General features: G+C 46.5%; 1 protein-coding gene and 1 long non-coding RNA gene across 6 annotated transcripts in view; both read right to left on the bottom strand.

Annotated features, from left to right (window-relative positions):
- Nucleotides 1–3,916, bottom strand: part of LOC108177635 (neuroblastoma breakpoint family member 6) — a 28,330-nt gene extending 24,414 nt beyond the window's left edge. For 3 of the 5 annotated variants that reach the window (XM_070076821.1, XM_070076825.1, XM_070076819.1), the window contains exon 1: nucleotides 42–3,916. The gene's annotated coding sequence lies outside the window, so the exon portion shown is untranslated. The remainder of the gene's footprint in view (nucleotides 1–41) is intronic. The other 2 variants (XM_070076822.1, XM_070076820.1) reach the window with 1 other exon arrangement.
- Nucleotides 3,917–6,484: 2,568 nt separating this feature from the next.
- The window catches only part of LOC138850376 (uncharacterized), a 35,632-nt gene continuing 26,864 nt past the window's right edge, over nucleotides 6,485–15,252 (bottom strand). The window contains exons 2-3 of the long non-coding RNA XR_011390069.1: nucleotides 9,051–9,187; nucleotides 6,485–7,209 (exon numbers count right to left, since the gene is read on the bottom strand). This is a non-coding gene — a long non-coding RNA (uncharacterized lncRNA). The remainder of the gene's footprint in view (nucleotides 7,210–9,050; nucleotides 9,188–15,252) is intronic.

Below are 15,252 nucleotides of genomic sequence, written 5' to 3' on the forward strand. Positions count from 1 at the left end.
AGTATTTAACACAGCCCTGCCTGTCCTGTGTAGTCCCTTACCTCTGGAATTCTCCCTCAGGATTTCTCCTCTGCTGCAATGCTAGAGAGTGTCAGACCTCATGGAGGTCATTTCTGTATGGAGATCCATGTTCTTCTTTTTGTCTCCTGGAGCCAGGGAGAGTAGAGATTCATTCTGGACCTCTGTGGACCCAGCTTTTCTGCAAGGCAATGCTGCTAGTTTCAAAGATAAAAAAGTAAACTCCACAATGACCAATGGAAATCAGGTCAATAAAGATTTTCCTGAGGAGCCTGAGATCATGAGAACAGACCCTCGTAAAGTGGTCATAGCCAAGCATGGGGCATTGGCAGACTGACTCAGGTAAGGTGTATGCGCAAAACAACCAAGAGAAGGCTGCTGACACTAGGAAGAGGACAAACATCAGAAGAGTGTGAGAAGAAAGCATGATTACTGGATCAAATGAAGATGGAAGTATATGCAGGCTGAGACCCAGAGGCATGGCCCCACGTCACAGAGAATTAGTCCTCAGCCCTGAAACCTATCCCAGGAAGTCCTGTTGGATTTACCCATCTCAACTTGAAAACTTTTGGATTCATGACTTCCTTGTAGCCTCCATTTTTGCCCTTGCTGAATTAGAGTCACTGTCATTGTCACCCAATGTCCCCTGCACACTGGGGACAGATAAGCAGTGTGTTTAATGTCAGAGTAGCACAGATGGAATGGATCACACACAGCATCCACACATAACAAACACCTGCAACCCCTCATTCACATCCCCATTCATGACCCAGAGAAATCCCACATTCCTGCTGCGAGGCCTCCACTTGACAGGGGAAGTATTTCCACTCCTTATGTGTTCTGGATTCGTAATTTTCTATTAGGTACACAGTGTGGAATTCCAAAATCAATGGCCTTATATACTCAACCATCTTGATGAGAATTGGTAAGTGCTATCCAATTCTATACAGATACAAAAAATTAAATACCTTGTGATAAGTTCAACCAGGATGTGAAAGTCCTCTTCAATGAAATTCAAACACATTGAATCTAATGAAAGAAAATGAAGCAGACAGAAAATAATGGAATTCCCTCATATATTCTTGATTTGGAAGAATCAATATTATTAAAATATCAAAACTACCCAAAACAATTTAGAAATTCAATGTTGTCCCCATCAAAATGCTGATGATATCCTCACAGAATAAGAAAAAAATCTTAAAATTCTTATGAAAACACAAAAGGCTCTGAATACTCAAAATATTCTTAACACAATGAAGCCAAAGATGGAGGCACCACAGTTCAAAATTAAAGATATGCCACAAGGCTAATGAGACCAAAACAGTATGGTACCAACATAACAATAGACACATAGGACAATGGAACAAAAGAGAACCCCTAGAAATTCACACACCTACATCCCACTTACTTTTGACAAAGGTGTGAAAAACACTCCCTGGAGATATGCACATCTATTTTAATGGGACTGGGAAAATTGGATTTTAATTTACAAAAATCAACTCAAAATGGATCATGATCTAAATGTAAGATCTGAAACTATGAAACTAACAGAGGAAAACATGGAGCAAATGCTCTAAGAAATGGGCAGTGTCTAAGGCAATGAGGAGATTCTGAAAGAGCAGAGGGTGATGGACTGGTAAGAACTAATGTGACTGAGCAGTTACTGTGTGCTAGACACAGACAGGCCTCGATGCTTTGCCCCCACATCTCATTAAAACATTTGCCAAGTCATGTAGAAAGTACCCCTACTTGTCCATTTCTTAGTGTCTTCTCTACCATGACTATTATGAAACACCAGTGAAAGAACCTGAAGCAGACACAAACACTAGAAAGACATCCATGTCCACGGATTACAAGAATTAACATGATGAAAATGTCTACTCTATCCAATGCAATTTACAAATTCAAGGCAATCCCCACAAAAATATGAAGCACTATTCATTGGACTAGAAAAAGCACCTAAGAATTTATGTGGAAAAAGCACAAAAGACACAGGTGTTGTTTTCAACACTATTGGAGGAGGGATCCTTCCCACACATCCCTGCAATCTCATTAATGTGAGCACGGGGTTCAGGCAGGATTTCTGCACATCTGATTTAAAGTAGAAGGAGATGGGCCCGGCTGTGGCTTTGTAGGGGAAGCCTCTGTCAGTTGGGCCAGGATCCCATGTGGCAGACGGTTCATGTCCAGGCTGCTGCTCTTCCAATTCAGCTCTCTGCTTATTGCTTAGGAGAGCAGTGGAAGATGGCCCAAGGGCTTGGGCCCCTGCACCCATGTGGGAGGCCCGGATAAACTCCTGGCTTCAGATCAGCCCAGAGGAAGGCATTGAGGCCATTTCGGTGGTGAACCAGCAGATGGAAGCCCTTTTTCTCTGTCTTTCCCTCTCTCTGTAGTGATAACCCTCAAATAAATAAATAAATAAATCACACACACACACACACACACACACACACACACAAAACAAGTAGAGAGGATAAGGATGGAGAGAACAGGTATAGAACAAACTGAATGACTCAAACCCCGGGGCAGAGCTGGCTTGGGCCCAGCAACCTTTCAGGGAAGAGATGAGTGAACTAGTGTGGCCCACGGGAAAAGACACTGCCCTGGTTCTTCTTCTTTTAATAATTATTATATTTTATTTGAAAGACAGAGTTACAGAGAGAGGTCGAGCCTGAGAGAGAGAGAGAGAGGTCTTTGGTTCACTCCCCAAATGACAACAATGGCCAGAGCTGAGCTGATCCAAAGTCAGGAGCCAGGAGCTTCTGCCAAGTCTCCCACACCAGGGCAGGGGCCCAAGGACTAGGGCCGTCTTTGGCTGCTTCCCCGGGACACAGCAGAGAGCTGCAGAGCCAGTGGAGCAGCCCCCATGGAGGTCGGGGCTGCAGGCGGGGGCTCTAACCCGCTGTGCCACCTGGCTGCCCGACCCTGCCCTTCTGTGCACGCCCTGTCGCCCCCACGCTGCAGCTCCTGGGCTCCTCTCCTTAGTGTGACTGCGCCAGCTCCAGAGCCTCTGAGCCCAAGACAGAGCGGGATGACGTGCCTCCTCTCTAAGAGAAAAGACAGCAGGATTCTAGCTCCTGGAGTCTGCTAAGTTTCAAGTCAGTTTCTCGGCACAGCACCGGAAACGCCGTGGTCCGGGCCTGTGCTGTGTCCTGGTGGGGGAAGCCGGCCTTGCAGGCGGAGGCTTAGCCGGCTTCCCCCATGGGCGCTGGTTCCTGTCCAGCTGCTCCTCTTCCGTTCTGGCTCTCTCCTAATGGGCTGGGGAAGCCCTGGAAGATGGCCCGAGGGCTTGGGGCCTGCTCCTGCCTGCGAGACCCCTTGTAGTGGCCATCTGGAGAGCGAACCAGAGCATGGAAGACCTTTCTCTCTGCCTCCCCCCTCTCTGTAATTCTCTCTCTCCCATGAATAAACACAACAGTAAGAAGGAAAGGCCTGGAGTTACAAACAGCAGGAGGCTGTGGTCCCGGAGAGCGCCCCCTGCCGCCCGGGCTCCGCAGCCCCGCGGCCTCCTCCAGGGGGCCCGGCCCTTCCCGCCCTCCCGGGAGCTGTGGGCGCGGCTCCCGCATCCTCCTCCCGAGGAGCGGCGTCCTGAGCCTGGGGCCGGCGCCCGTCCTCCTGGAACCCTGTCCCCCGGCGCGGGGTCCGCCCCGCGTCCGCGGTTCCCTGTCTTCTCCTCTGACTCCGGTTCCGGAAGGCGGCCCTCAAGTGACCCCGCACCGCTGTCCCCGCTCCGGAACCCTGGCGCGGGGTCCTCCATGTCCACAGCTCTGTTTTCTGAAGCGGGTCCGCATCCGGGTTCCCCAGGGGGGCGGCAGCCCCCAGGGCCCTCGGCGGCCTGCAGGCCGGGCTGGGGGTCGTGATGGCGCCCTCGGGCGCAGGGGCCTGGGCTGTGTGAGGGGCTGAGGGCAACGGGTGGGTGGGCGGGGCTTGCGGAGGGCGGGAAAGCGCCGGGCCGCGCGGCGGTGGGCGTGGCCTTGGGAGCGCGGCGGCTCCGGAGGCTGAGGGCCGCGGTGAGGCCCTGGGGTGGGGCTCTGGGCGCTCTGGGGCCCTGGGAGGAGCGCGCGGTGCGGGCTGAATGGAGCACCGAGGGGTTTTGTGTGTTTGCGTGCTTGCTTGTTTTTTGAAAAAGTCTGTCTTTTGGAAATAGTCACTATTCTGGCCCTGAGTGACAGGCACTCATCTCTGCTTTTGAAACAACTTCCCTACACTAGGTGGTTTCCTGTGTGCACGCCTGGGTCACACTGTGCTGTGTGCTCAGAAGGCGCCTTCTGTGACCCCCCCCCCGGGCGCCCCCTACAGACTCAATGATACTTTGTCTTTCTGGGCCTCTCAGCTCAGTGTCCTCCTACCAAAGGGCCCACTGGGCCCATCTTCACCGTCCTCTCCCTCTGTTTATCTTGGAAACTCTCTGAGGACAGTGAGTTGGAGCAATGACAGGGCTCCCCCGCTGCGTTCCTGTCACTGGTCTTTTTTGCTAGCTGTCAAGGATCTTGAAAATACTCTATTTTGTCTGTTGCTGTGGTTGCTGTTATTTTTAGTTCTTTCAGGCAGGAGAGCTAATTCTTGTTGCTGCAGCACCCCTACTTCAAGAATTCAAAGTTGGGGGCTGTTATGGTATAGGGGATAAAGCTGCTGCCTGTGACACCAGCAACCTCTTTGGGCACTGGTTCATGTCCCAGCTGCTCCACTTCTGATATAGCCCTGGTAATCGCCTGGGAAGAGCAGCAGATGATGGCTCAAGTGCTTGGTCCTGCCACCCATGTGGGAGGCCTGGATAAAGCTCCTGGCTCCTGGTTTTGGCCTGGCCCAGCCTTGGCTGTTGCAGCCAATTGGGAATGAACCAGTGAGTTCAAGATTTTTTTTTCTCTCTCTTTCTGAAACTCAGATGTTCAAATAAATAAGTAAATCTTAAAAAAAAATTCAAAGTTGGAGAATGCCTATCTGGATTCTGAAAGGGGCTTTCACGGAATGCAGAAAACAACCACAGCCCATGTGAAAGCTGTAACTAGGAAGACTTTAAAAAGCACCTTGCTTGTTCTAAGGACATTTTCTGCTTGACCCTATATGTGTGTGGGGGGGAGGGGGAAGTGCAGAAGCCCCACCAGCCCTGCCCCAGGAGCTGAGTAGATGTCCCTGTGAGATCCATGGTGAGAGCCTGTCCTTTGGGAGCCGCCCCCTATGAACCTTCAGCCTTGTTCACTGCTGCTGTCCTAAGGGAAGGAGGAACAATGACTAAAGCAGGCCACATGGGCATCTCAACCTTCTCTGAACTTTTTGGGAGATTTTCATGAATAACAACCCGTGCTAAGCTGACCTGTGTTCCCTGGAGAGCCAGGGAAGCCATGCCCTTGGCCTTAGGCTTCATTCAGGACCCTCACTGGGTACTGAGTCCCCTGGAAGAGAATGTTCCACTCTGAAGGTCTTTCTCTCCATATTGCAAACAATCAAGTGTGTTATTGGCTAAGCTGCAGACCCAGCACTGGGTATTGTCTGCAAGTTGGTGTGATTGCTGTGCCCAGGACAGAAGGGTCAGAATGGAAGCAGGAGGGAGATGTGGCCAGTTGAGACATCTGAAACATCTGGCCCAGGTGAGTGAAGACTTGCAGGTGTTTTGCCCCCTTCTGCATAGTGAGGAAGGCTGGGTGAGTGTGAGGAGAGGAGACCAGTGATGGGCATGGTTACAGAACTCTCAAGGAACTGCAGGCCCTGAAAAGTGAAATCACAATTAGAGGAGGAAGAAGGGTAGGAGTGCGGGTTGGAGGGAGGGTAGGATGGGAAGAATCACTATGTTCCTAAATTTGTATATATGAAATTCATTAAGTTTGTATACCTTAAATAAAAGGTTTGGGGGGGGCTATCAATTAAATAAGAAATGCCAGACATGGGGAAACTCAGCTCCTCCACTACTACAAATTTTGCTGGCTGAGACCCTCCCTCCCTCTCTGTGATGCATGAAGGGACCCTGTATGGGTCCAGGGTTATTGCTCAGAGTACCTATGGGTGCATTTTCTGTGTGTGTCCTTCTTCCTTCTCTCAGTATCCAAGGAGGCATTTCTCACTGTAAAGAACACAAAACATGAAGATTCAGAGAAAGGAGCTGCTGGCTGAAGAAAGGGATAGAGGATGAGTGTTTGCAGAGTGAAGTTAGAGTAGAAAGCTCAGTTCTGTCTGTGCCCAAATACTTGGACCCCTGCCACCCACATGGGAGACCTAGATGAAGCTCCTGGCCTTGACCTGGCCCAGTGCTGGCCACTGGGGCCATCTAGGGAGTGAACCAGTGGATGGAAAATTCTCTTTCTCTCTCTCTCATGCTGATGTTCAAATAAATAATTTTTTAAAAACAATAAAAGAGTAGTGATGTGTACAGTGCAATTTAACTTATCATCAAGACTGGATATCATCATGATAATTCTGGAAAAGATGAACTTACAAGCCATACTAAGTTTTCCCTTTATTTCTCCACCTGTACAAGTCTTAGCTGCAGTCCCCAGTGCACACTGAACACACATCTCTGTCACCCAGCGACTCAGAGAAAACTGAGCAGGAAAGGCCCCCAGACAGGCCCATTGCCTTATCATACTGATGAGGAATATGACTCCCAGAAAGAAAAAGAGATTTTCCCAAGCCCCTACCACAAAAAGTAGGGATTCTTATCTGCTTTGGTTACCCTATCTCCTAGAGCCTCCACAGGAGACTGTGGGTAAATCAATTAATAATTGTCATATTCATAGCTAACAATCAGCAAGGATAACACACTTTTTTGTTTGAATAATAAGCATCCCTTTATTTGCTAATGCCATTACAAAAACAGGTTATACTAGTAACAAAAAAGTATCCTCTTGAATTGAAGTCAGAGGCAGTTACTCCCCAAAATGTTAAGTAAAACAGTGTACAACATCAGTATTAAAATGTGAAATTTTACGTTGTCTTTACCACAGGTAAAGCTGCTGCGTGCAGTGCCGGCATCCATTATAGCCACCAGTTTGAGTCCTGACTGCTCCAGTTCCCATCCAGCTCTCTGCTATGGCCTGGGAAAGCAGTAGAAGATAGCCCAAGTCCTTGGGCCCCTGCACCTACATGGGAGACCTGGAAGAAGCTCCTGGCTCCTGGCTTTAGATGGGCCCAGCTCCGGCTGTTGCAGTCATCTGGGGAGTGAACCAGTGGATGGAAGACCTCTCTCTCTCTCCACCTCTGCAGGACATGAATGTGGGTGAAGCAAGGTTAAATTCATTAAGTGTTTGTTTAATAAAAGGCAGAAGTGAAAACCAATCACTTAGCAAAAGAGACATAAATCATAGGCAACAAAACTGCCAAAGGACTGTTTTAAAATTTACTGTAAATGAAAGAAGTTGAAAATATTTCCATTTGATGATTCTTTATGGGGCTAGCCTATTGTCCAGCCTGTACTTTTTATTGGTTGACTCTTTCTTCAGTGGAGCACTAAGTCTTTGATTATAATGTAAATTGAAAATGTATTATCTCAAAAATACAAAACAATAAGTTGAAAATAAAACTGCCGAGAGAGCTACACATCTTGCTCATGGTCACGGATTAGTGACTGAGTTGGAATTGGAGTCAGGTCAGGCCGCCTGCAAAGCCCATGCTATCAGCTTCTGTGCTGTCGTGCCATGCTCTGTTTAAGGGTGGATCCAGGAGAGCACAGGTTACGTTTCCTGGGCAGAGCACACCAGGGACGTGGAGACAGTGAGGGTGGCTTTTACTGCCAGAAAATGTGGAGAGCCCGTGAGGGTGCAGACAGGGCAGTTGGGCTTCCTGAGTTTCCTCCCTGTGACCCCACTCTTGTGGCTGTCATCGCCTGTCCTCCTGCCTTCATTACAAGTGCTTAGAGAACAGAAAACTGTTAGGACTTTATCATGCCTCTGAGGGAGGCCACAGCGCAGGCGTCAGTTCAGTCCTTCAATATCCACAAGGGTCCCCGGATGGACAGGGTTACTGATGGAAGGTGAAAAAATCCCTAGGACCCTGTTGTCAGTGGTTAGAGTTCTTTTTTCAACAAACAATGCTGAGATTTGATTATTTAAAAAATCATTAATAGGGGCTGGCACTGTGGTACAGTGGGTTAACGCCCTGGCCTGAACCGCTGGCATCCCATATGGGCACCAGTTCTAGTCCTGGCTGCTCCTCTTACAATCCAGCTCTCTGCTACAGCCTGGGAAAGCAGTGGAGGATGGCCCAGGTCCTTGGGCCTCTGCATCCATGTGGGAGACCTGGAGGAAGCTCCTGGCTCCCGGCTTCGGATTGGCCCTGCTCCGGCTGATGCGGCCATCTGGAGAGTGAACCAACAGATGGAAGACCTCTCTTTTGTCTCTACCTCTCTCTAACTCTGTCTTTCAAATAAATTAAATAAATCTTTTTAAAAAATCATTAATAGCAGTCACCCAATCATAAGTGAGAGAATATCTGTTAATAGTTCATCTGACTGAACACCTATGATCATTTTTGGCTCATGTCTTTGGGACAACTTACCCAGTTCTCAGTTTTCTCTCAAGAGGAGTTAAAGAATGTTTTCCTGTGGTTTTCATGCTTAGGTGGTTTTTTTCATCTCAGAAATCCCACAGAACAGTTATTCTAAATGCCTGGACTGTGTTTTTGCTTGCTGAACCCAAGGGTTGGCCTGTACCTCATGGGACATGATTTTTAGCTCCTCCCCCATCCTGGTTATTATGTGGGAGGGAGACAAGCAAACAAGTGAGAGCCTCAGAAGGGAATCAATGCTATTGTTTACAGGTATTTGCAGCCACACACAGACAAGAACAACTAAGTCCACCCAAATCCTGTGTTTCATATGAATTTCTTATAGAATGCTTGGGAGAATACTTGACATTACAAGACTTCCATCCTCTGTAAGACAGGGGCACGTCTGGAGCCATAGCTCTGAGCTGAGGAGTCGGTGCTCAGATGGCAGTGGTTAATGACAGGGTGGTCTAACCTACCTGCTTGTGGAATTTTCTTGCACACTTTGGCTCTGCTCTGTACACTTCTGTTTTATGTCATTTCGCTGCTGGGCTTACCTGATCTTGATGGTAGGTCTGCAGTAATTTAGATCATGATGGCTATATTTGCTCCATTGTCACTTAATGTCTCTTGCTTAGATGCTGTGCCTCTGCTGGAGCCCTGGTGCACTCCAAACTGTTTTTCAAATGGAACCCTAGGAAAATAATACATTATTTTACCCAGAAACTGTCAGCCATATGGAATGGAGGAAAGATCTCTTGGATATGCTATGGAAATGCCATCTTGGAGGTAATATACAGCAGTACCATTATCCTGTTTATACTGAAGTCCATTAATCAATGCCACTTTATGGGCCTGTGCTCCTTAGGTAAACAGTATAGGTCCAGGTACCAGGAAGCAAAAATGGCCATGTGTCCCATTCCATTCAGTGATAATCAGAGAAAGTTGTCCTTGTCCATGAAAGTGTAGGCTCTGTGGGTCTAGAAAGGACAAAACTCCCATCAGTTGCTATTTAACCCACTCACTTTGGGCTGCTTGTGCTGAGACCAGTAGGCAAAGGCAGGAATTAGCTATACAACACAGGTAATGGATTGCAAGGAGGTGGTAAGCTTGTTGATATACATGGTGCACAGGGCAGGATAGGCTTGGCAGCCAAATGATGCACATGAGATGCCAGGGTTCTCCTAAGTGCAACTTGAAAAGAGCTTAGTAACTAGAGGATCAACCCCACCAAGAGTGGCTTAAAACAATAGCAATAGCTTTTCTCACAAGTTTGGAGGCTAGAAGTCTGAAATTGAGGTGTCAGGAGGCAGAACTCTGTTTCTAGAAAATATTTTTCCTTGTCTTCTCATCTTCTCATGGTTGTTGCAACCCTCAGTGTTCACTGACTTTTGGCAGCACCCCTCCACTCTGCTTTGTCTTTACATAGCCTTCTTTCCTTGCTGTCTGTATTTGCAACTCTTCCCCTCCACATGAGGCCATCAGTAATTAGATTTAGGTGTCCCTTTAATCCAGTTAGATCTCATCTTCATGTGATTACATCTGTAAGAACCCTGTTTCCATAGAAGGCCACAATCACAGATAGAGGTGTTAAGACTTTAACACATCTTTTGTCTTGGAACGGGGAGGGACAACTCAACTCACACGAAGTGGTTTGTGATAGGACTCTAAATTGCATGCTCATTGCTACAAAGAGGGGCTGTTGATTCAGGAGGCTGTTTTATAGAATCCTCTATCTAAGGATGGAAACTTATGCAAGACCTTGAGTGGTGATGCTGGCTGAGACCCTGTAGGCAGAAGAAGAAAAGCTGTACTTGCAGATCTCTTCAAAGGATGCTGCTGACTAGTGGGCTCAGCACTGGTCTCTCTTCCTAGGAAGTTGATTTATTAGGCAGCAGCAGGAACTAGATCCATCACTAGACCAGTGTCACTGAGAGGGAGCACATGCTGGTTCACCTATGCATAGCTTTCACCCCTTCCACCATAGCTCCTCCATGCTACACTCAGGTGGCCAGCAACAGGGCTGGCTGTCATCAGTGGGCTCAGCCCTTCTACCTTTAGGGCTCTGTTCTGTGGTGAATGTTCTCTGGAGTGTGTTAAGAGTGAGAAAAAGATGCTCACACTTTGTGCTTCTTCCCTTTTGTTCTTCCATCTGCCTCTTTCACAGATCTCCTTCTTCCAATCTTCCACCTTCCAGGCTGTTAGCACTGTTCATGAGTCTCTGTATGTATATATTCTTTCCTCAGGCCATTTCTCTTTCCACACTAAATGCATGATCACAGGCACCACCTAAAGCTATGCCCACTGGAGAATCTTCTCTGACCAGTCTCCCAAGGTTATTCTAGAGTGGGACCATCAGTCTTCTTTTTGACCTGACCAGCACACCAGACTGTCCTGTATGTGGACCACTCCCAGCTTCCCTCGTGCTGCACGGGCTTGTCATGCAGCCATCGCTCTGAGCTGGGGGGCAGGTGCTCAGGTGGCAGTGGTTAATGACAGGGTGGTCTAGCCTACCTGCTGGTGGAACTTTCTTGTACACTTTGGCTCTGCTATGTACACTTCTGTTTTATGTCACTTCCCTGCTGGGCCCACCCATTCTTGATGGTAGGTCTGCAGTAATTTAGATCATGATGGCTATATTTGCTCCATTGTCACTTAATGTCTTCTGCTTACATATTTTGCCTAACTGGAGCCCTGGTGTACACCAAACTGCTTTTCAAATGGTACAGTGTTTTCTACTGCCAATGGTTTGTCTTTGTTCCAGAACCCTTAGAGGTCTACCCTGTGACTCTTTTATTGATGTTTATCACAAAATCCACATGGAGCCTCTTCTAGTACCATAAGGTTGGCAGGGTTGCTGTCACCACAACCAGACCTGCTGGTGGAGTCTGTTCTGGCTCTTATCTAACAAAGCTGCCATCTTTCATGTCACCTACCATGAGGATCAGAGCAATATTCCCAGGTATGGTATGTGCTGTCTCTAGCATCCAAAGTGCCCAGAGAGCACTGGGCTTCTTTATTAGTGGCAGGAAGTCTCTGATGCAATATATTTTCCTTTATATTGGAAGGAATGTCTTGTCATGTCACAGTCTACTGGCCCCTAATATCTTCAATGATATGATGGACGTCTGAATCCTCAAATTTTTTTTTTTACCCTTAAGAACACATGTGTGAAAAATGTGCACTGAAAAAAAAAAAGATTTATTTATTTATTTTAAAGGCAGAGTTTCAGAGAAAGAGAGAGAGAGAGAGAGAGGGAGAGAGATAGTGAGAGAGATAGTGTTTCAATCTGCTGGTTCACTTCCCAAATGGCTGCAATGGCCAGGGATGGGCCAGGCTGAAACTAGGAGCCTCATCCAAGTCTCTCACGTGGGTTCAGGGGCCCAAATACTTAGGCCATTTTTCACTGCTTTCCCAGGTATGTTATCAGGGAGATGGATCAGAAGTAGGGCAGCTAGGAATCAAACTGGTGCCCATATGGGATGGCAGTGTCACAGGGGGAGGCTTAACCCATAATGCCACAATGTCAGCCCTATGCCCACTTCTTTCAATTACATCTTTCAACGGGTCATCAAAGAAGGATGCACTCTTCTCTGAAGGGAGGAGAGAACTTCCACTTTGCTTATGGCCCTAAATACCGACAGAGTTTGTGGTCACAAAAGGCTTCTGTAGCCTTGGCAGCTCATGGCAAGAGACTTGGGTGATCACTGAGGTCATAAATAAGAGTGTTAATAGTTAAATTAACAACAGGAGTTACTGTGCACTTACTCCACATGTAGGACCTTTGTCCTTAATGAGCTATACTATGAGAATTAACTGCAAAACTTGTTCCCAAACAGTACTTTTTACATTGTGTGTGGGTATGTGTGCAAACAGTTGAAATCTTTACTTAGTATAGAGTTGGTCTGCTGTATATAAAGTTAATTAAAAATGAATCTTAAAGAAGAATGGGATGGGAGAGGGAGTAGGAGGTGGGATGGAAGTGGGAGTGGGAGGGTGGGTATGGTTGGGGGGAAAACACTACAGTCCCAAAGTTGTGCTTATGAAAATTATATTCAGTCAATACAAGATTAAAAAAAAATTACATCTTTTGAAGTACCTTTGTATTTTTAACCAAGGATTCCAATACAGTTCCAACTTTTCTTCTCACTTGTCCAGTTCTACTAAAATTCAGCATCAACACAGTGGACCAATATGCAGTTATGATGAATGCGTAGAACAGGTTTTCTCAAACATTTTGTCTCTGGATCCTTTTATATTCTGTAACATTTATTGTGCATCCCACAGAGCTTTCTTTGCATGAGTTACATCTATTTATAGTTACTAGGACATGCATTGAAATGGAGAAAACTTAAACATATTTGTGTAGTATTAATTCATTAAAATAAAACAATAAACCCACTGTAAGTTTATATAAATGATACTTCTTTATGAAAAACAGCTATATTTTCCAAAACAAAAAAAAATGCAAGTGGCATTATTTAACAGTTTTTTCCACATCTCTTCAAGAGAACTAGAATCCCATATCTGTTTCTACATTCCATCTGTTGTGATATGTTATTTTGGTTTAAGTTTGTGAGGAAAATCCATCCTCACACCGAGCTAGCTGGAAAGTAAAGGAGTATTTTAATAGTTTTTTCAGATAGTTAGGGATATTTTTCTGTGTTGCTGTGTTAAAATTCAGTTAGTGGCAGTTTCTTAAAGCTTTGTTATAATGTGAAATCTGAAATCATACCATGAACTTTTTGTGCCTGCTAGGCTGTAATTCATTGGTCTTAGGCCTTTTCCCACTTACGATTTTGTGGCAATATTTCCTGGCCATTTGAATAACATTAGATCCCTGAATTATCCAGATCACCCAGCTGTTGAGGAATCTCATGTATTGCAATATAAACCATCACAGTTTGAATATCGCATCCATCTTGTTGGAAAGCTAAGTACTGGGGAGATGTCCACTTCACAATGGTAGATAGGAGTTTTTCCAAATGCTGATTTTCTACCTACTGGTTCACTCCCCAAATGACTGCCTTGGAGGAAGCCAGGAGCCCAGGAGCTCCTTCTGGGTCTCCCACACAGGTGACAAGGATGGAAGCACTTTAACTACCAGCTGCTGTTTCCCATGTGCATTTGCAGGGAGCTAGTTCAGAAGCAGAGTATATGGGATCCAAACCAGCCCTCCAATATTGGATGTGGGTATCCCGAGTGGTGGCTTAACCTGCTGTGCCACAATGCCAGCCCCTGAGAGCTCCAATTTTGTCAATTGTTTTCCTTGAAGTGAAGGCTCACTTCATTCATTTTTTTCTTTTTTCTTTCTTTCTTTTTTTTTTTTTTTGAAAGGCAGAGTGGACAGTGAGAGAGAGAGACAGAGAGAAAGGTCTTCCTTTTTGCTGTTGGTTCACCCTCCAGTGGCTGCCGTGGCCGGCGCACTGTGGCCGGCGCGCTGCGGCTGGTGTGCTGCGGCTGGCACACCGCGTTGATCCAAAGCCAGGAGCCGGGTACTTCTCCTGGTCTCCCATGGGGTGCAGGGCCCAAGCACTTGGGCCATCCTCCACTGCACTCCCGGGCCACAGCAGAGAGCTGGCCTGAAAGAGGGGCAACTGGGACAGAATCCGGAGCCCTGACTGGGACTAGAACCCGGTGTGCTGGTGCTGCAGGTGGAGGATTAGCCTATTGAGCCATGGTGCCAGCCCATACTTTCTAATTTGTTACACAGAATATTAAAAAATGTACATGCAAATGTTAAGATTTAATATAATCAATAACTTTATTGTTTCATTAAAGACATTCTTTTAAAATTTATGTTTATTTATTTATTTTGTTTGATTTGAATGGTAGAGAGACAGAGAAAGGGATACAGAGTTAGAGACAGACAGATATCTCTTCTCTGTTAATTCACTCTCCAAATACCTGCAGCAGTCTGGGCTGTGCCAGGGCAAAGTCAGGATCCTGAAACTTAATCAACGTCTCCCACAGGGGTGGCAGGGATCCAAGTACTTGAGCTATTAACTGCTGCCTCCCAAGGTGTGCATTAACACAAAGCTGGAATTGGGAGCAGAACTGGTACTCAAACCTAGGCACCCAATAAGGGATTCTGGTATCTTAACCAGAAGACCAGGCAGTGGCACATTAAGGACATGAATAAGTGAAACTGGCAGTTTTCTCTCTTTTTCCCCTGTGTTTGCACAGAAGTGAAGAATGGCAATGAGTGCTGTCACAATTTCCTATCACTGCAATGATCTGTGCTAGGCACTCACAGGTTTATTCATCATCACCAAGGAGTGTCAGCACAATGAGGCAAGCAAACCATATCTCAGTATCACTGTGAAGATTGCTTTGACCTTGCAGTCCCACAGAAAGGGCCTGGGAGATTCCTAGGGACTCATGGACCACAATGAAAACCATTGCTCTTTGACCTTTTACATGATACCAGGTTCTTCAGACTATATTATAACAGAGAGGGGGAAAGTTTACACAGTTGTAGAGCAAGAACATCAATGCTTGCCACTGTCTGTCCTAAGTTAGTTCAAACTGCTTTGATTCTCCTTTGTGACAGGTGTGGAAAAGGAGTCAGTAGCCATATCTGCAATGGCAAGCTCTGTACTGAATGCTGTGTTCATCCACTCTAGCAAATGCGATGCCAATTCATCAGGTCCTGCAGATCCTGCACTGTGGTGGTGAATACTTGGTTAAATTCTCTGTGCATCACTGTCATCTGATAAGATCCAATCAGGTTTTGCAGGGCAAATTGGGTAAAATAGA

This window comes from Oryctolagus cuniculus, chromosome 7 (assembly GCF_964237555.1).
Source record: "Oryctolagus cuniculus chromosome 7, mOryCun1.1, whole genome shotgun sequence".
Lineage (NCBI taxonomy): Eukaryota > Metazoa > Chordata > Mammalia > Lagomorpha > Leporidae > Oryctolagus > Oryctolagus cuniculus.